This window comes from Mustela nigripes, chromosome 10 (assembly GCF_022355385.1).
Source record: "Mustela nigripes isolate SB6536 chromosome 10, MUSNIG.SB6536, whole genome shotgun sequence".
NCBI classification, from domain to species: domain Eukaryota; kingdom Metazoa; phylum Chordata; class Mammalia; order Carnivora; family Mustelidae; genus Mustela; species Mustela nigripes.
Window position 1 is genome coordinate 4,364,457 of NC_081566.1, and position 19,599 is coordinate 4,384,055.

Here is a 19,599-nt window from a genome sequence, read left to right on the forward strand (position 1 = left end):
AAGTGTCATAGATGAAATGATCATTCAGCAGATCTACACTTCCTCTTTCTTCGCCTCTATGAGAAGAGCAGCTGTACTTCTCTGAGTCTTTGATGTCAGGCTTGGCTGCCTGACTTGCTCTCACCAACAGAATAGGGATTAAAATGATAGGGTGCCCTTTCAAAGACTAAGCCATAAGAGGCACTCTGTGTTTCTACTCAGGGAAGAAGCTTCCAGTACCTACTATGAAAATGAAAGGTCTCCAGTCTGGCGCTCAGAACAAACACATATGGGGTGGACTGGGGCCAAACCTGCAGCTTCGAGCAGAGCTGCCTCATTCAGTCCGTCAAGGTTGGCTGAATTTCAGTCAACCTGTAGATTCATAAGCATGAGAATAAGTTTTTTCCCACTGAATGTGTTATATCTTACATGGGAGTAGGACGGAAACAAAAATCCCTGAGGATCACATAAATGAAAATATGAGGTAGGGAGTTGTATGTACAGGTCTCCAAATTAAGTGAAGATCACAAAGAGAAAATGAATAGAATAAGGGCCAAAGACAGAACCTTAGGGAATATTCACATACTGACCATTTGTCATTCGGACATGCTCAGTTCTGAGTATTACAGGTATTTCTTTGTTCTGTGATATTATGCACTTTAGAATATCGATTATATTGTTATTATATAATTATTTAGAATATTACTATAAAACTTCTCTGCATGTGCTCCCCACTTAGAACTATAATATGCACATGGACTCCAGACTACCTAGAGAAGAAAAAAAATATCAATCTGCATTTTTCTTCCTGAATAAAACACTTTCCCTCCCAGGGTAGGTCTCGACATTTTGATTTTGAAGAGAAGTGGTTCTTTCCTCTCTTGGTTTTCCATTCCAGCTTCTTTGCTTTGCTGGATTCCGCCTCCACAATAGGATATCTCTCCAAACCTATAAGTCAGTTTCCATCAGAAACCATTCTGTATGTCAGTCTGAGAGACTGACTAGTCAATTCCTATCCATCTTTCCTCAATCTTCAGCCGAGGAATTTTTATTTTTTTTCCTTTCGGGCACTGAAAAGTCAATTGCATTCTTACAGGGTTAGTTTCCAGTTTTGTGCTGGTGCTCGCTCTCTTGTCTTCCTCTGCCTCCTCCCCACTCCCTCTTCTCTCCTTGTCTTCTTCCTCTGTTCTCACGCCCTTCCCCTCCACTCTGGCGTTCTGCTCCCCTTTATAATGACATTTTCTAATTTCTCCAGACACCAAGAAGAGATTAACCATGTTTTTACTCTTGTGTCCCAACTCTATGAGTATATAAATTTTGTCTGTTGTTATTGTTTGCTTAGTTGTTATTGTTTGCTTAGTATGCCACAGTTCCTGTTAACAGCTAGAACCACAGCAGCATCGCTGGCCATAAAAAATGCTTTTATTCTGGTGAGGCCTGGAGCCTCTGCTTCAAGTCTGGCTGGAGACAGACGCAGAATTATATTTAAACCAACCTCATGAAGTGGGTTGCAGATGCTCTTTCTCCCAGACAGCCCTTCAGAGCTACTTCCTGTTCTCATGAGGAACAAACCAGAATGAATTACTTTATGCAGAAAAGATAGAAAAAAGAGAGTGTCATTTCCTCTGCTGAGATTATGACTTGACACTCATCCGTTTAGGTCAGACTTTTAATAGAGAGGGGGAAGTTCTGAAAGACTGCTAGTGATGGGGAGATGATGCATTTAATTCTAGAAACACTGAACTTCAGTATCTATGGAGGTTGACTAGTTTTGGGATGCGTGGAATTAGTTTGGTTTTGAGCATGCTTAGTCGGAGGTCTAGGGGACATTTATGTGGAGGTGTCCAGCTGGCAAGACTGATACACAGGGGAGACATCAGGGTGAAATGTACAGATTTGGATGTTAACTCACGTGTTTAAAGCTCTGAGAGGTGATGAAGAAACACATGAACTGACAAAAGCAAGGGCTGAGGATTGCGCCTCGGGTTGTGCCCAGTTTGACAGATGGAAGGAGGAAGTAAAACCAGTGAAAGAGAAAGATGAGTATGCACCGTAGGGAAATTGTGACAATACAGCCTCTTGCATGCCAAGGCGGATAGATTTCTGAGAAGGTAGGCGTGGTTGCGAGTGTCTATGGCTAACAAGAGACCCGGAGCACGAAGGCTGAGCAAAAGCCATCTGACTTGGTGAGCAGGAGCCACTGGGGACATTTGAGAAGATCGTTTCAGTGTAGTGGTGTGGACTGGAACTGAGTGCCTATGATTAGGGAGTGATTTCGTAGTGAGGGAATGGGGGAGGGGGAGACAGACAACCTTTAAAAAAATGTAGACAGGAAGTGAAGAAGAAAAAGAACTCCACGATTAAAGTCATTGTTACCAAACGCTGGTGAAACAAACTTCAGGGTTCTTCACTGCTCTGGCCCTGAATTGCCTTGGCTTTTGTGATATTTGTGATAGTTATCAGCTTTTTAAAAATGTGCAGTTTGTCATAATTTCTCATTCTAAAGAGCTGTTCACTTTAGTAGCTGATTTCATGTTTGTGAATTTGTATTGTTTGTCCTAAAAGATGCTACTCAAATCCTCTAAGCTTCGGGTTGTCCAAAGGCTTCAGACCCCTCCCACCTTGAGTTCCTCCCCCCAGCAAGGATCTATGTTTGTGGAACAGATTCACCAGTTAGGGGATTTCTTTTCACCTGTCTTCTTGGGTCCAAGAACAGTTTTTGTAGAGATGACTTCTAACTCATGTTAGAACATGTTAGCATGGTGGTCGTGACCAAGCAGATCTAGCAGTAAAGTTGGCCTGAATGTGGAGAGGGTGCTTAATTTTGGCTCCCCTCAGTGTTGGCCTTTCTTCCTTTCCTTTAACCTTCTGGTATCACAGACTGGCTGATCAGGTTAGCTACTAATACTTTGGAAGCTAACTTAATGGGTGGGACTGAATGAGACGTTGGGTTCTTTGTCTTCTTGAAGCTCTATATTTGTTTCAAAGAGCAGGACTTCAAGAACAAGGGAGGCAGGGCTGGAAGGATCAGCCAGTATCTGGGTCCAGCAGGATAACGGGAGGCAGGGAGAGAACGGCCGTAGGAATGAGGTGAGGAGCTCTGACGAAGAATAAGGGAGACTATGAGAATAAGGGGTAACTATCTCTCAAAACAGAGAGGTTTTGTCCAGATAAGGGATCTGGGGCTGCAGGTGGCTGGATTTTCTCGATTTGGCCAAGGGCACAAGCCCAGACTCACAGGACAGGGAGAGAGTTGAAGTTGTACCTGAGAGGACATGAGAGAGAGAGAGAGAGAGAGAGAGAGAGAAGTGCGAAAGGTGAGGCGCAGTCAGGGGTGAGGCGAGTGTGGCTGCCTCAGAGACACCTACAGAGCTCCCCACTCACAGGAAGAGCCTGTTTGATCACTGACTCATCGTGGGCCTGCTTTTCCTGTGCTTCAGTTTCCCCTTCTCTAAGACGAGAATCACCACAACGGGCTACAGGTAGGAAAAACTAAGAAAAATAGACCCAAAACATGAGTGGTAGGTAACCTTCTTCTGTGGTTTCTATGGTAATAATCTTGGACTGAAGTTAAAAAAAAACAAAACAAACACCTATATAAACTGCATAAAGTACTTGTCTACTTGTTAGTAAAATGCATTTCAAATTGAGGTTTTTCTCTTGCAGGGGGTTGTCACCGAAAGAGATAATCTTCCTTTAGAACCGCGCCCCCCCCCCCCCCCCCAGTCTCTGGGTCTCTAGTTTGTCCTTGGAATACAGAAGCTGATTCTGTCACACATTTTTCGCAGTAATGAATTACGTGGTAAACAAATGTTTAATTAGTTCTTCATGCCAGATAATCTTTATTGGGTGCCTACTGTGTACCAACGTGCCGGCATTATGATTCTGTCTCTAGTGAGAATGCAGAGGTAAAAAGGGTGGGTTTAACCCTGAGTGTAGTGAGGGGTCCCACTCCTTATAGTCCCCGAGATAGAGGCTCTGGATATCCCACAGCCATGCTCGGACAGGCTGGACAAGGAGCCAGGAGGACAGGGGACACATATCAGCCCGCGTTCCACAACGGACCTCATGTGCGAGCTGAGCTGAGGGAGTGTGCAGTGAGGAGGGCCCCAGCAGCCACCCGAAGGGCAGGAGGACACGGGACGAGCATGGTTCCCTTGGGCATTACGTCTCAAGTCAGATTCTTCGAAGGACAGTTTCTCAGAAGCTGACACCATGTTTGATTGATCTTTGCGTGTCCCAGCAAATTTCCTAGACCTCTACCCCCAGTGGCGCCCCGACAGGCGTTTGTGTTTCGTTCACCGTCTTGTCTAACAAGGATGCAGTAGCTTTCCAGTGATCATGAGTAAGATCCAATGCCTCCTTCTGGACTATGAAGCCCTGCCTGGAACATCCCGATTTTGAACTGCTCTTTCCTTCCCGCCACGTCACTCGAACACTTGTTGGGCGGTTGGCCGTTCGCCTTCTTCAGGTTTCCATGTTTCCTCAGAGAGGTCTTGTTTGACCAGATTATTTAGCTAAGGTTCACACTCTAACCCAATTTTCGCTATTACTGCATCCTATTACTAAAATATTTATTGAATAAATTAATGTGGATTGAAATAATAATAGTGATATTAGTAAAAGTTAACATTTGTTGAATGCTTATTAGATACTGGATATTATGATTTCTTTTTAAATTGTATTTTTTTTTAACCTTCTTTGTGGTGAGGACACCTTAGATCTCTTAGCAAATTCCAAGTATATAGTTCATTACTAAGTATAGTCATCATGTGGTACATTAGAGCTCTAGAAGTTTCTCATCTTATAACTGAAAGTTTGTATGGGTGTTGTATGCTTATTTCGTTTTAGACATTTTCTCATTTAGTCCCCAGAATAAACTCAGGAGTAGTGTTATTTTTTCTGTCTTATAGAAAAGGAAACTGGAGCTTGAGAAGTCAAGAAGATTTGGCTCAGGAAACACAAACACTGATATAGTGACAGCTCAGAAATCAGGAAGTCTATCCTCAGAACCAATGCTCTTAAACATATTTACTTAATGCTTTTAAATGTTACCTCCTTTTAAAAAATTTATTTATTTATTTATTTAAATGCTACCTCTTGAATGGGTATAACTGCATAAAGCCCTAGTGAATGATTATCATACTTATTTCAGGTCAGTTTTGTGTTTTGTGACTTTTTAAATGATCAGGGAGATCAATCTAGAATCTTCTGCTGCAGTTTCTAATATGATCCATGGCATCAGATAATATTCGTTGTTCACTAGCAAAAGGAAAAATGAACTGGATTCTCTCGTTCCTAATGCTCACATTTCCCTTGTCTGTAATTGATGTGATACAAATAGGCTTGTATTTGGTGAAGAATTCCCAAGCAATACATCCCAGACATTTCTGTGTGTAAGAATTACCTCGGGATCTTATTAAAATGCCATTTCTGATTCAGTAGGCCTGGGGTGGGGTCTGAGAGTCTGCATTTCTAATCATGTCCCGGGTGTGCTGATGCTGCCAGTTGGGGCCCGTACCTGAGCAGCAAGTTTCTAAGGAATGAACGTGACAAGCACTTGGGGTTTTTCTTCTCTCCTCAGCAGGGGAAGTAAGTTCTAATAATTGGGCATGTGGGCACAGACCTTGGTAAGGACTGAGGATCAGGATACATAATTACACTAGAATTTAATCTCCAGGAGATTAAGGTTCTTTTCTGTCTTCTTCACCAACATTTCTGAGTTCCTGGCACAGAGTTAGAGCTCAATCATTATTGAAAGGAGAGAACTCGTCCTTGCTTGGGAGAGTAGGTTAGCATTCATAGCCTCATTCTCCTATTCCTTCCCAGTTCTATGGTTGTGTGGAGTCTATATACCTTTTCATTTTTTAGGAAAGTTGAAAATCTCTTCCTATACAGTTGCTCACAAGAATAGAGGAACAGGAGACCTATGTGAGAGGAGAGGGAAAATGGGTCCTAAGACTTGAACTTCTACTTTAATAGTCAAGTCCCTTTTGGATTTGCCTTTTTTTTTTTTTCCATGTAGATCCATGTAGAATAGATTTTTTCCTATTTCTCTGGAACTGGTAAGGTTCCTGAACACATTCATTCATTCATTCACCTATGGGGATGAACCCTTCTAGGGATTGGAGATAATTGGTGAACAAAGAAAACCTCTACCCTTGTGGAGCTTTTATTACAGCTGGTGGAGACAAATTAAATGAGTAAGTGTATGTTATAAGGTCTTAAGGGGAGATGTAGATGAAGGTAGACAAAAACGACAAGGGAGGCATAGATTAAGGTAGAAGAATTATGAGAGTATGAGGGGGAAGGAGGTTGTAGTACTAAAAAGGGTGGTCAGAGTGAGTCTTATTGAGAGAATGACCTTTGAGTAGAGACTTGGGGAGAGTGAGGCAATGAACCAGGCAGACTTTCTGGTCTTGCCTGCTGCCAGGTGGAGGTGACAGCTGGTGCAGAGGACCTAAGATAGCAGTGTTACTGGAATGTTCTCAGGATAGCAGGAAGTTCGGTGTCGAGAATGAAGTGAAATCTGAGGAGTGTGGTCGGGAGTAAGCCCCTCGTGTCATCCCCTTTCTTTGAACTGTCCTTCTTATTCAGGATGGTGGTGCTTTGTTCTTTCCCAGACTTATTTGGAACTGATGGTCAAATAGTTTTCTTTTACAAATATGGGATTCTGACTGAACTGAATCATAGCTTTCTTTGTACCTGCATTCTAGACTGCTTGTTCTTGGGAAGGGAGAGCAAGGATGAGAAGGAGTCCATTCATTCATTACTTTAGAAGACAGACATGGTTTGGTAGGAGGATGAGGCTTAAGATTAAGTTCTGGCTGACCCTGCGACCTTGGCAGAACACCTCACTTTTACATTTTATTTGTAGAATGAGATGCCTGGGTTTGATAATCTCTAAAGGATCTTTGGTGGTGACATTCACTTCTAAATTTTACCAAAGTCTCTTATTAACCCAGTCAGTACTGTGTTAGGTTCTTCGCCCTTCAAGAAGTTTACAGCCAAGTTGGTGAGAAAGATCGGTTGTATGAATGATCAGATGAATAGGCTTACTATTCATCTGATATGTTAGTAAGCTTACTAAGCTTAGTCAGTCATAGGCTTACTAAGTCTCAAGTGAAAGTTCCAGATAAACCCTGCTCCGAATTAAAGGAGGGGAAAATCATTATGGGATGAGGTCGTAAAAATCATTTCTGGAGAAGATATGGGTTAAGAGCTAGATTCACATCCCTTTATTTATTTGTTTTCTTTTTTTTTTTTTTTTTTTTTTTAGAGAAAGAGAGAGCATGAGTGAGTGGGGTGCAGGAGGGGCAGAGAGGGAGTCTGCAGCAGGCTCCATGCCCGGGGCAGAGCCCGATGTGGGGCTCCACCTTGTGACCCTGAGCTGAAGTCAAGAGTCTGACGTTCAACCCACTGGGTCCCACAGGTGTCCTGGATTCACTTCCCCTCAGAGATGGACAGGTGGACCAGGGGGAGAGACACGGACAAAGGCAAGGAACAGAAATGTCCTTGGTGTGCTCAGTTTGGCTGAGCAGATGTTCCATAGAGGAAGGTTAGGAACATGTTAACAGACGGGGCCTACGCATTCTTTTAGGATCACCTTTCAGTCGTGACCACACCCCCAGTACACTCCCCTGCCCACCCCCCTGCCAACAAACCTTTAATTTTGAGTCACTGAGAAGAAACAAAACTGAAAAATTATTTGTCCTTTTATGGCTCGCCACATGTACCTCTTTCCCGCTGCGCTGGTACTTACAAAGGGGCACAGCCAGAGATGGGCAGATAGAAGAGAGTCTGAAATACTATTTACGTAGACAGGGTCAGACTCTGGAGTCCTGCTCTGTCTCACCGGCTTCCTTCCCTGTGCAGAGGGAAGAAGATTTTACAGGTCACTGAAGCAGATAAATCCCCTTACTAATTAAGATATCCACGGCATATGCAATAGGTAGAGCTTCTCTTCACTTCCATAATTTTGTACCTTGCATACAGAGAAGGGATACAGAGAGCCTTGCTGCCTGACCCAGCCGGAGCCACTCAGACCATTCACAGGCAACATGCTTGGTCGCTGGGCGAGGCTGTAGGAGCGAGTACGCGTGTGCAAGGGGGGTGCTGGAGTAAAGGAACATGGAAAGAAAAATGCTGAGAGGAGCTCGGCTCTGTGCTCTCCCACAGCCACTCCCCTGGCCTCTGGGGCATTCTCCTAGTGATCGCTGCATATGCTTCACCCTGACCCCTCCCAAGTGCACTTCCGTTCCTTTTTTTTTTTTTTAAGTATTTTACTTAATTTACTTATTTATTTGACATACACAGAGAGAGAGAGCACAAGCCAGGAGAGGAGCAAAGGGAGAGGGAGAAGCAGGCTTCCAGCTGAGCAGAAAGCCCGACATGGGGCTCGATCCCAGGACTCCGGGATCATGACCTGAGCGGAAGGCAGAGGCTTTAACCCACTGAGCCATCCAGGCGCCCCTCAAAGCGCATTTCCTGTTACCTTCCAGAACTTCACGTGAGGACATTAGCCTCTGCTTATCTAATGCTAGGATGAGCCAGTTGTCAAAGTTGTTCCTCCAATTCCTGACCATTCATGTCCTAGCTTTACCTGTCTGAGCTCTCATTCTGAGTTGCCCAAAGCCCCTTTCCGCCCGAGGCAAAGAAAATTGTTTTTGTGTGAGCCCCTCCCGTGAAAATGCATTTCCGGCAGAGTGTTGTGGTCTGATCTGAAGATAGGCTTTGGTTGAGGTTTCAAGACTTTTCATAACGAACAAGGGCTATAAGTAGATGAGTTTTAGGCCAGAGTTGCTTTTGGTAATTTCTGTTAGCTCCTAAACAGACAGCTGGGGGGATGGATGATTCATCTCAACATGGCCTGTTGTCATTTTCCCATAATTGTGAGAGCGTATATGAAAGAGGAAAGTGGTAAGGATTATTGGTGAAATCGATCAGATAGACCACCTTCCCTGTCTTATATGCTGTGGTTATAGCTGCTGGAGAGAAACAGGTTTTTGTATTTGTTCTCTGTTTGATGGATTTCCCCTCCCACAAAGCCGGCTCCTCATTGTTTGCCCCTAATCCAGAGGGGGCGAAGGGCGGGGAAGGAAGAAAGAAAAACACAAACTCAGAACCTCCCTTTCCCCTCACCGTAACCACGACATTAACAATCCAGTTACCTTCTAAACAATCGTGGCCATATGTAAAGGACACTCCCTTTAAATGTCTTGACCGGAGGAATTTGTAGTGCTGTAACATGGTCGATGGTTGGATTCAATCTTTTCCTTCCCAAGGAAAACAGAACTCAGGTAATTTGCTTGTACATGTACCTTGTATACACTGATCGATAGTTATTTATTTATTTATTTATTTTTTGAAGATTTATTTATTTATTTATTTGACAGACAGAGATCACAAGTAGGCAGAGGCAGGCAGAGAGAGAGAGAGAGGAGGAAGCAGGCTCCCTGCTGAGCAGAGAGCCCGATGCGGGACTCGATCCCGGGACCCGAGCCGAAGGCAGCGGCTTAACCCACTGAGCCACCCAGGCGCCCCTGATTGATAGTTATTAAATATAGAAATAGAAGCAAATATAAATGAAGTAGGTTCTTCCTAGCTGAGAGTATAGACATGTTCTTTAATTATGCCAGGAAGCAGAGTCCTATGTGTGGACCCGAATATTAGAGCCAGTGAGACTCCTGTTCTGAAATGGCCTGTGATGCCCTTGGGAGGAGAGTGACCAAGGATCGCCAAGATGGCGTGACTCTCACGGAGGGAGATAACCTGTGTTGAACGCAAAAAGCTCAGGGATGGAAGCCTTTCTTTAGGTTCGGTTTTATTTTCTTGGCCTTACTGAAGATCATCTGCGGTCATCTCAGCAGCACAGAGGCCTGTATTGTGGACGTTATGACGGTCTTCAGGAAAGAGGAGAAAAGCACCTCATGCTAGGGGTCCCCATACCCGAGTGGGAGTTTAGAGTCGCTAAGCCAGCTGGAAAACCACAGCGGGTGGGTGCATGTGTCGGTCGTACGAGCTCAGTTGTGGGTATAACTATCTAACGTACTCAAACTCAGTGTTGTAAATTAGGTCCAAAGATTTCTGAGACAACTTCAATTTGATTGACCTGTTTTTTTGTACAGAAGGAGGCAACTTTGCTGCCTTCCATGCACCTCAAAGTGAACATTCCTCAAGGTAAACTCATGACCCCTGTTCCCCTCCCTACCAGCCATTCTACTTTCTTTGACCTGCATTTCGGTAAATGACGTTGCCCTCCAGCACTTTGCGTAGGTCAGAGATCATGGTATCCTTCCTGGTCTCAGCAATTGCTCCCCCTACATCCAGCGCATCCTCAGGCCCACCCCGAAGCGCTCTCCAGCCCCTCCAGTATCTTCCCATCCTCGTTCTTTTCCACCCGGTCTTCCGGCTCCACTCTTGAATTCCAGTAGCCCACTTGTCACCCAGCTGTTGGAATATTCTTTTAAAATCACGTATGATTGTGCCACTTTCTCCTTTGCTATGGCCTTTTATTGATCTAGCTTAGCCGCACATTCCTAACCCAGCTTGCCTCTGGGTCTGCCCTCTGCCTTGGTGGCTGCACAAACTCTGTCACCGCTCCGGCCCCAGCTGAACCTGCTGCTTGTTCTTCTCCTTCTTCTTATTTTTAGAGATTTTATTTATTTACTTAAGAGAGAGAGCATGAGAGGGGAGAGGGTCAGAGCGAGAAGCAGACTCCCAGCTGAGGTGGGAGCCTGATGCGGGACTCGATCCCCAGACTCCAGGATCGTGACCTGAGCTGAAGGCAGTTGCTTAACCAAGTGAGCCACCCGGGCACCCTGCTCTTTGCTCTTCTCCAGCCGGTACCTGACGGTTTTTAGTTCCTCCACGTACAAGGGATGACAGAGAGTCTCCTGCTACCCGCAGACTGTCCCTTCACCTGGAAACTACCATTACTCCATCCCCTTTCCCTCCCCCTCAGCCACACACACACACACATTCTTGGCTTAAATAACCTTCATTCACTACTCAGCTTGAATATCACTCTCTTCATGAAGGTCTTCTCTGATGTCCCGAACTCTACTAGACCTCCTAGTTGTGAGCTCCCATTATCTCCGGTATTTCCACACTAGAAATTTCTTAATTATTTGTGTTCTTTTATTTTGTGTGTGTCTTCCCCACTGGGCTGTACATTCCATAAGGGACAGTTCTTTTTCTTTTCACCACTGTGGACCCAGTGCCTGGTGGTGTGCCCGGCACACAGGAGACACCCTAAAAGACAGTTTCTTCTTCATGTTGACTTCCTGTATCAGGATGGTTTTGCCAGCAAGTAGCAGAATTCTCAGATTCAAATATGCCTTGAAAATACAGTTTGGACTTCTTTCACTTCTCTGAAAGTTCAGAGACAGGGTAGACTTCTTGGTTAGTATTGATTTAACAACTCAGCCAGGTCCTGTAGGAACTCGACAAGAGTGTCTTTTCTACTGTGCTGGCTTCTTCTTGGCTCACTTTCCCTATGTGGTCATCAGTTGCCAGAGTCTGCTTCACGTCCAGCCAGGCGGAGAAGGAAGTGCCACAGACGTGTTACAGGGAATCAACGCTTAGGGCCTTCAGAACTGAGATGGCCCCACATTTGGGCTGTGGCACTCCCTTCCTCCTGGCACCACCAATTCGGCAATAATTTCAAAGACCCACAAGAACCCATGGAAACTAGCACTTAGATGGTATGCTTTACAGAAGATGTTTCAAATAAGATGTTGGCTGTTAATTCCTTAACTGGCTTCTGTACCCAGAGAGCTAGGAGAGACCAAAGAGACAGGCAGGCCACTCTGGATTGGTAGGTGGCAGGTTTCACAAGTACAGGAACTTACATAGGAGGCTGGTGTTGGGCAGTGGCAAGATGAATACATCTCTGAACCCCCACCCCCCAACGAATCTTAAGAGTTTATAGAGAGGCCTGAACTGGGCTCAGTCCCATAGACCGTCTAGATGGTCTCAACAACACCTTACTCCTCAAGGTGGTGTCCTTGAAAATGGGGCCCATGTAGGAACAGTGGGAAGAATGAACATTCCAAGGACTAGGGGTGGTGAGGACCGCCCTCCAAGGACCTGGGTCCCATCAGAGGGTCAGCCAGGGGTCATGTCCTCTTGATGACCTCCTTCAGCATTGGCTACTTCACCTTTTCCGAAGTAGGTATGAGGACTTCTTGAGTGTTTGGCTGTTCTAGTAACTTCTGAAATACCACCTTACTGGAATAACATGGAGGCGCTTAGGCTCTGAAACAGTCCCTCACATGTATTTTGTCCTTTAGGTAACAGGCTTGAATTTGAGTATACCAAGTTTTCACTTCATGTTTTAGCTAAGAAGAGCCTTAATACTCTTCCCAGAGTCTGCTGGAACCAATTGTTAACCTTCAGACTCTACTTTAACAAAACACTTAAATTCAGAAAAATTAGATATAAGGAAAGAAAGAGAGGGAGAGGGAGGGGGAGACTATAGATCTTGAGAGTAAATCAGGAGTTGACGTTGGGGATAAAAGAATTGCAGGTACTGTGACTAGGGCTTAATTCATGTTGAAGAAAGAACCTTGGAAAATTGAAGTAAATTAGGATCCTTGTTTGGTGGCTTTTGGGAAAAAAGAATTCCTGGCCAGATGCATGGGAATCAGGTTCTGATGTGTTTATAATTAGAGCTCATTCTCTCTGATATATCTATTTTTTATTTTCCTGCTTATAACTCGATTAGACCACATTGCTGTTCTTTTTTTACCTATATTCCTTTTGTTGTTCTTAAAGCAACTTAGCGCGTTAAAGATACTGGGAAAATTTGTTTCTTTTCAAGCAAAAGTTTTCTCTCCGAGGGGGAGGCGGAGGTGGGGGTCACTGGGGTATCCCCTCCTCTGCCGATTTCTGAGCGAGAAGACACCTACCTTAGCTGACAGGCCGAAAACAGACTGAACAGCTGGAGCTTGGGCTTTGATCTCCGCTGCCAAGTCGTGTTTCCCCATCGCACGTTTGCTGAGCGCTGATTTCCACTGCAGATAGAAGGTGTCTAAGCATGTCACTCTTTCCCTTTGTTTGTCAACTTTTACTTTTTGTTCAGTCAGGCAACCCCATGGGGGTGGAATCGCATTCGTTGTTCCAAGTAATGCATGATCAGACAACTTGAGGAGGGTTGCAGAGTTCTCGGGGCAGAAAGTAATCGTGTCTCTGGGGGTTCCTCAGCTGCACACCTGATGGGTATTTTCCACGTTAGTTTTGGAGGCTGAGCTCTCTCTTTCATGGGGTTGGGGGGCAAGGTGCAGGGGAGAAGACGTGAAGAAACTGCTTCTTTCTGTTCTGCTGGTCTAAGCGTTTGTCTGTAAGGTCAGCTGCAGAAAGCTCCAGAGAGTCACGGCTTGGAGGTCTGCACCCAGCCCTCTCCCGACACTCCTACACAGGAATTGAGTTGACACAGCAGACTGGCTGATTTGGGTAACTTCTTCCTTTATCTTTGCTCTGTGTATGTCCCTTCTGAAGCTTCAATCTCAACAGGAGAGGCTGCATTTCTTTTTTTCTTTTTTTTTTTTTTAAAGATTTTATTTATTTATTTGACAGACAGAGATCACAAGTAGGCAGAGAGAGAGGAGGAAGCAGGCTCCCTGCCAGGCCGAGAGCCCGATGTGGGGCTTGATCCCAGGACCCTGGGATCATGACCTGAGCCGAAGGCAGAGGCTTTAACCCACTGTGTCACCCAGGCACCCCAAGAGAGGCTGCATTTCTTAAGTGAGCTCTTTTCTGTAGTCAAATAGTTGGGCACTTTGGGGTTGAAGAAAGAAATGATCAGAAAATGCAAACCTGTCTCATTGCGTAGAAATGATTCTTCTTTTATATTTGCTACTTATGCCCCAAGATTGATAAGATAGAGTAAAATTTCTTTATACAGTTGAAAAATTAAATTCAATCTGAAAAGGGTTAATCATAGCTTTTTTTTTTTTTTTTTTTTGAAGTAGGTTTCATGCCCATCCTGGGTCTCAAACTCATAACTCCAAGATCAAGAGTTGCATTTTCCACCAACTGAGGCAGCCAAGTGCCCCTGACAATAGCTTTCAAGAGACATGCTGGTTCACGTAATTCATATGGCCCTTCATTTTCATCCAGCAGCCAAACTGATCTTTAAAAAACAAAATAGATTACACCATTTCCTTGTATTAAACCCTTTAATTTTTTTCTCTTGCTCTAAAGATAAAATCCAAACTCTTGACCATGGCCTTTCTGAGCTCTACTGTCTGACCACTGCCTGCCCCGACCAGCTTCACGTTGCAGCCACACTGGACCCTTCAGTTCCTGAAACACCACACTCTCGTAATTCAGGGCCTTTGCACACACCATTTCTTCTTGAAAAGCTTCTCTTTACTTGGATTCTCTACATGGTTGTTTCTTTGCACCCTTTGGGTCTTGGGCCGTCTTCTCAGGCCTTCCACAACCACACTAATAAGATCCCACTAGGAACATCAGGGTGGCTCAGTCAGTTAAGCGTCTGCCTTCAGCCCAGGTCATAATCTCAGAGTCCTGGGATGAAGCCCCATGTGAGTCTCTCTGCTCAGCAGGCAGCCTGCTTTTCCCTCTGCCCCTGCCTCTGCCACTCCCCCTGCTTGGGCTCACTTTCTGTCTCTGTCAAATAAATAAAATAATAATAAAAAAAGATCCCTCTATTATTTTCTATTTCTCTATTACTATCTTACAAGGACTATGAGCCATAAGGACTATGCTTGTTCTTTTTTTCTCCCTCTCTCTTTTGAGATACACAAGTTGACCTAGCAGAAATAATTATTTATAGGTAATTTTTTATATTATGGTACAGTTTACATAAAATGAGGAACTATTTTAAATGTTCAGTTTGATGAGTTTTGACAATATATACACTCATGTCAGCACCACTCATAGTGAGAGATGGAATGTTTTTAATCATCCGTGAAATTTCCCTCATGTCCCGTTCTGATCAGAGGTAACCACTTTCTTAAAAAAAAAAAAATTCTTTATTTGAGAGACAGAGGGAGTGAGCAAGAGAGTGAGCAGGGGGCAGGGCAGAGAGGGAGGGAGACAAGCAGACTCCCTGCTGAGTGGGGAGCCTGACATGCTCTATCTCAGGCCTTTGAGATCAAGACCTGAGCCGTGATGAATTGTCAGAAGCTCAACAGACTGAGCCACCCAGTGCCCCGAGAAGTCACCACTATCCGACTTATGTTGTCATCCATTAGTTTTGCCTATTCTCGGCCTCTTTCTTTCAACATAATGCCTGTGAGAGTCATTCATGTTGTTGTAGCTACATGATAGATACATGTAGTTAACACGTAGATAAGTCAGAAATTTATTCCTTCTGTGGCTGAGTAGCATTCCATTGCATGAATACACTAAAAATTCTTTCTTCCTTTTCTTGTTGCTGGCATTTGGGTTGTTTCCTGTTTTTGGCTATTATGCATAAGGCCGTCAGGAACATTCTTTTCTCAAAAGCCTTTTTATTATTGAACTATAGTTGACACGCATGTAATGAACATTCTTGTATGAGTATTTTTATGCACACATGTATTCATTTCTCATGGGTAGATGCCTAGAAAGGGAACTGCTAATCCAAGGGCGGGTGTGTATCTAACCTGAAAATGACCGGAAGGTTGTCCTTGTTTGTCTCATTCATAAGATACAGCCGGTTTCCGGTTCCGTTTCAGGGCCAGACACATAGTAGTTACTTGCTTACTATGTCTTTACTGAATGACTGAATGCTCTTTTTAGTGTTCTGACTTCCTGAGAAGCATCTGTCCCTTACTCAAGGGTGGCATTTTTATTATGAAGTTATGATCTTTTTTTTTTTTTTTTTAAGAATATCTTTTTTTTTTTTTTTTAAAGATTTTATTTATTTATTTGACAGAGAGAAATCACAAGTAGATGGAGAGGCAGGCAGAGAGAGAGAGAGGAGGAAGCAGGCTCCCTGCCAAGCTGAGAGCCCGATGCGGGACTCGATCCCAGGACCCTGAGATCATGACCTGAGCCGAAGGCAGCAGCTTAACCCACTGAGCCACCCAGGCGCCCCATGAAGTTATGATCTTAAGGAAAAACTCAAACCATCATCCTGATCAACAGTCTTTGGCACAGGACAGTTTTGAAATTAAGCCACAGCCTCAGCATTTTGGTTTGTTCTTTTGCCTCCTCCTCCTTGTCCTCCTGCTCCTCCTTTTTGGTTGCCCACTGCTCCCTAAGCAGAAGACCATTCTTATCCTTCTTGTCCTGTGCTAGCAGAAGTCAAACCCTTGTGTAGGCTGTGGTTACAGTTTCTCCTCCCAAGAGATCAGGGTACTTTCTAAGGAGTAACTCAGTCATTTAGCACCTGCTGAGAAACCAATGGGTAGAATATGCCCAGGGTCTTCAGAAGGTCAAAGGCAGGACTGAACTTAGACCACTCAGCTCTCCTTATGCTTTATTAGGAACTCACTGAGAAAACTCATTACTTCCTCTCAATAGCAGTGAGTCAGACAACGGATATTTCATGCAGAGTAAAGTCTCAAGGAGTCTCATTCCTGCTTTAAAGTAACCCACATGAGGTCACACTTTTCACTCAGAACCTCAATTCCTTTGATTTTCCTGGAAGCCTTTGGGAAGCCTTGGGAAGCTTCTGGGAGATTCCATGAGGTGAGTGATCCTGGATGTGGGGGGATGGGAATGAGGCTGGGAGAGGGAGGAATAGCATGGTGGATAGGTGGCAGTTACATTGATGAAAAAAAAAATCAGATGCTGGTTTGGTGAGTAACTCCTCAAAAGGCAAAGTCCTTCTGCAGTTCATGAATATTTGCATAACTGCTCATTAAGGTTTGGGAGAACTGAATCACCGGGATGTCATGGGGCAGCTTATTTCTATTAAGACTGGTGGAATCTTTCTGTGGTGGGCATGGCTTGCCTGGGCCCCCATAACAGCTTATAACATCCGGTAAGAAGCTCCTTCATTTCCAGAGTTTGATTAGGGTTGCAGGGCTCATGAAGACCAATGACTCAGAAAGCTTCTACAAGTTGATGGAGGAAATAGAGATACTATTAAAGATCTTCCTTTCCCCAGGATAGGAGAGACCTCTTCAGGGCTTCAGTATTCTTCAAAGCCATTAAGAACGATTTGTTCATAATTCTCACTCTTCCTACTTAAGAAAATGTCATATCAACTTGTAATTAAAAAAAAAAAAACCCAACCTATAGCACAGGAGAGCTAAAGCAGTATAGCAGAAACTATTTTAAGGGAAAAGAGATAGTTATACACCAAAACTGGGATGATATTTTCAGTTATATCAGATACTGCTTTTAGCTCTGCTCTTCATGGCAGCCTTAGCAAACAACAAAAACTAAGAAAACACACAGAGAGACACAGTTCTTGTTATTTGATAAAGAGAATCATAAAAATCTATTTGGAGTGTATTTTTGTAACATTGAATTCCAGAGAGAAATCAGTGGGTTTCATTATAAAGAATGATGTGTAAAAAAATGGGCATGTCACCAGAGACATTTTTTGCATAAGTGTCTTTTACTTTCATGATTGTTCAAAATCTGAGGGCATAATATTAAGTTGTGGCCACTGAACGTATTCCTATGGAGACCTAAGCTAGTATGTTGTATTTAAAGACTATTTAATTTGACAAGAATTAGAATATTGAGTTGTTGGAGTTCTTAACTTTCTTATGCTATGTGCCTCTTATTTTTTTAGGATATTTTATTCATTCATTCATTCATTCATTCATTCAGAGAGAGCAGGAGGAGGGGCAGATGGGAGGGGCGGAGGGAGAAGGAGAGAGAATCTTGAGCCGACTCCAAGTGAGCTGAGTGCAGAGCCCAACATGGGGCTTGATTTAAACTCTAAGGTCATGACCTGAGAAACAGTAAATAACAAGATATATTAACTGGTCTACAAACTACCATAGTTGAATAAAGCAATGAATGTAAATGGTTTTTAACATATTTTAAAAACTGTAATGCCCTTCAGTGGACGAATGGATAAAGAGGATATGGTCCAGGTCCATATACACTATGGAGTATTACGCCTCCATCAGAAAGGACGAATACCCAACTTTTATAGCAACATGGACGGGACTGGAGGAGATTATGCTGAGTGAAATAAGCCAAGCAGAGAGAGTCAGTTATCATATGGTTTTGCTTATTTGTGGAGCATAAGGAGTAATACAGAGGACATTGGGAGATGGAGAGGAGAAGGGAATTTGGGTAAATTGGAGGGGGAGATGACCCATCAGAAACTGTGGACTCTGAGTGACAATCTGAGGGTTTTGGAGGGAAGGGGAGTGGGAGGTTGGGTGAGCCTGGTGGTGGGTATTAAGGAGGGCACAAATTGCATGGAGCACTGGGTGTGGTGCATAAACAATGAATTCTGGAACACTGAAAAGAAATTAAAAAAAACTAATGTGATAAGAAAAATATCTGTGATTTCTATTAGCAGTCACATTTTGAGTACATTGGAACAAGTACACTGAGTACTTGGAAAGTGGTTCCAACGTCCCATTAAAGTTGGAGAGCCATTTATTTATTTATTTAAAGATTTTATTTATTTATTTGACAGAGATCACAAGTAGGCAGAGAGGCAGGCAGAGAGTGAGAGAGAGGAGGAAGCAGGCTCCCTGTGGAGCAGAGAGCCCGATGCGGGGCTCGATCCCAGGACCCTGGGATCATGACCCGAGCCGAAGGCAGAGGCTTCAACCCAGGCGCCCCAAGAGAGCCATTTATTTTGATGAGAGGAAAAACTTGGTTGACTCTTGCTAATCAAATTAAATCTAATTCCATTCCCCCCATCTTCCCTCTCAGGCAGACAAGATAATCTCTCCTTTCACCTACTAATATCCACACTGCCCTGGCATTTGGGGCTTTTATTGGGCTAAGTGGAAGGTTAGTGTTTCTTCATCTTATTATTATTAGGCAGTTATTAGCAAGGAAACATGGTAGACAACAGACTGGAGTTAATTTGCAGAAGCCTCATGCCATCCTCTTTAGTTTGTAAGAAAGAGAAGTAACAGAAGCAAGTTCTCCTGAGTATGATCCTGAGTATGTGAGTGTGCTGGCGGGATTTCTACCCCTGGGTATCTACGGGTCAAACTTTTTATATTTATATAGCTTATATTTTAAAGTACATTTATATTATCTGAGAGAAAGAGTTGTAAAGCCAACTTCCAAATAATTTATATTGGTTTTCAAAAGCATGGCCTCTAGCGTATTGCTTTTTTCTTCCCTCAGCAAGTTTTTCACCAAAATAAAAGTTCCTTTTTTCCATTTCATGAAGACATTCTGTGAGGCATGAATTAAGCAGTATGAAACAACCTCATTCACCACAAAAGTTTTCTAGAGCACTTTTCCATGCTATTTTTAGTCCGTGCTATTTCTGTTCATTCCCAGGTCATCCCAAACTACACTAAAAAGATCTCTCCCTACCCAGCCATCTCTCCGGTCATATTCCACACACCATGATCAGAAATAAAGCATCCTTGGGACGCCTGGGTGGCTCAGTTGGTTGAGCGGCTGCTTTCGGCTCAGGTCATGATCCCAGCATTCGGGGATCTAGTCCCGCGTCGGGCTCCTTGCTCAGCAGGGAGCCTGCTTCTCCCTCTGCTTCTGCCTACCACT

At 43.8% G+C, this 19,599-nt stretch overlaps 1 long non-coding RNA gene across 1 annotated transcript in view; it reads left to right on the forward strand.

Moving 5' to 3' along the window:
* Positions 1-1,883: 1,883 nt before the first annotated feature.
* The window catches only part of LOC132026046 (uncharacterized), a 261,018-nt gene continuing 243,302 nt past the window's right edge, over positions 1,884-19,599 (forward strand). The window contains exon 1 of the long non-coding RNA XR_009406746.1: positions 1,884-2,165. This is a non-coding gene — a long non-coding RNA (uncharacterized LOC132026046). The remainder of the gene's footprint in view (positions 2,166-19,599) is intronic.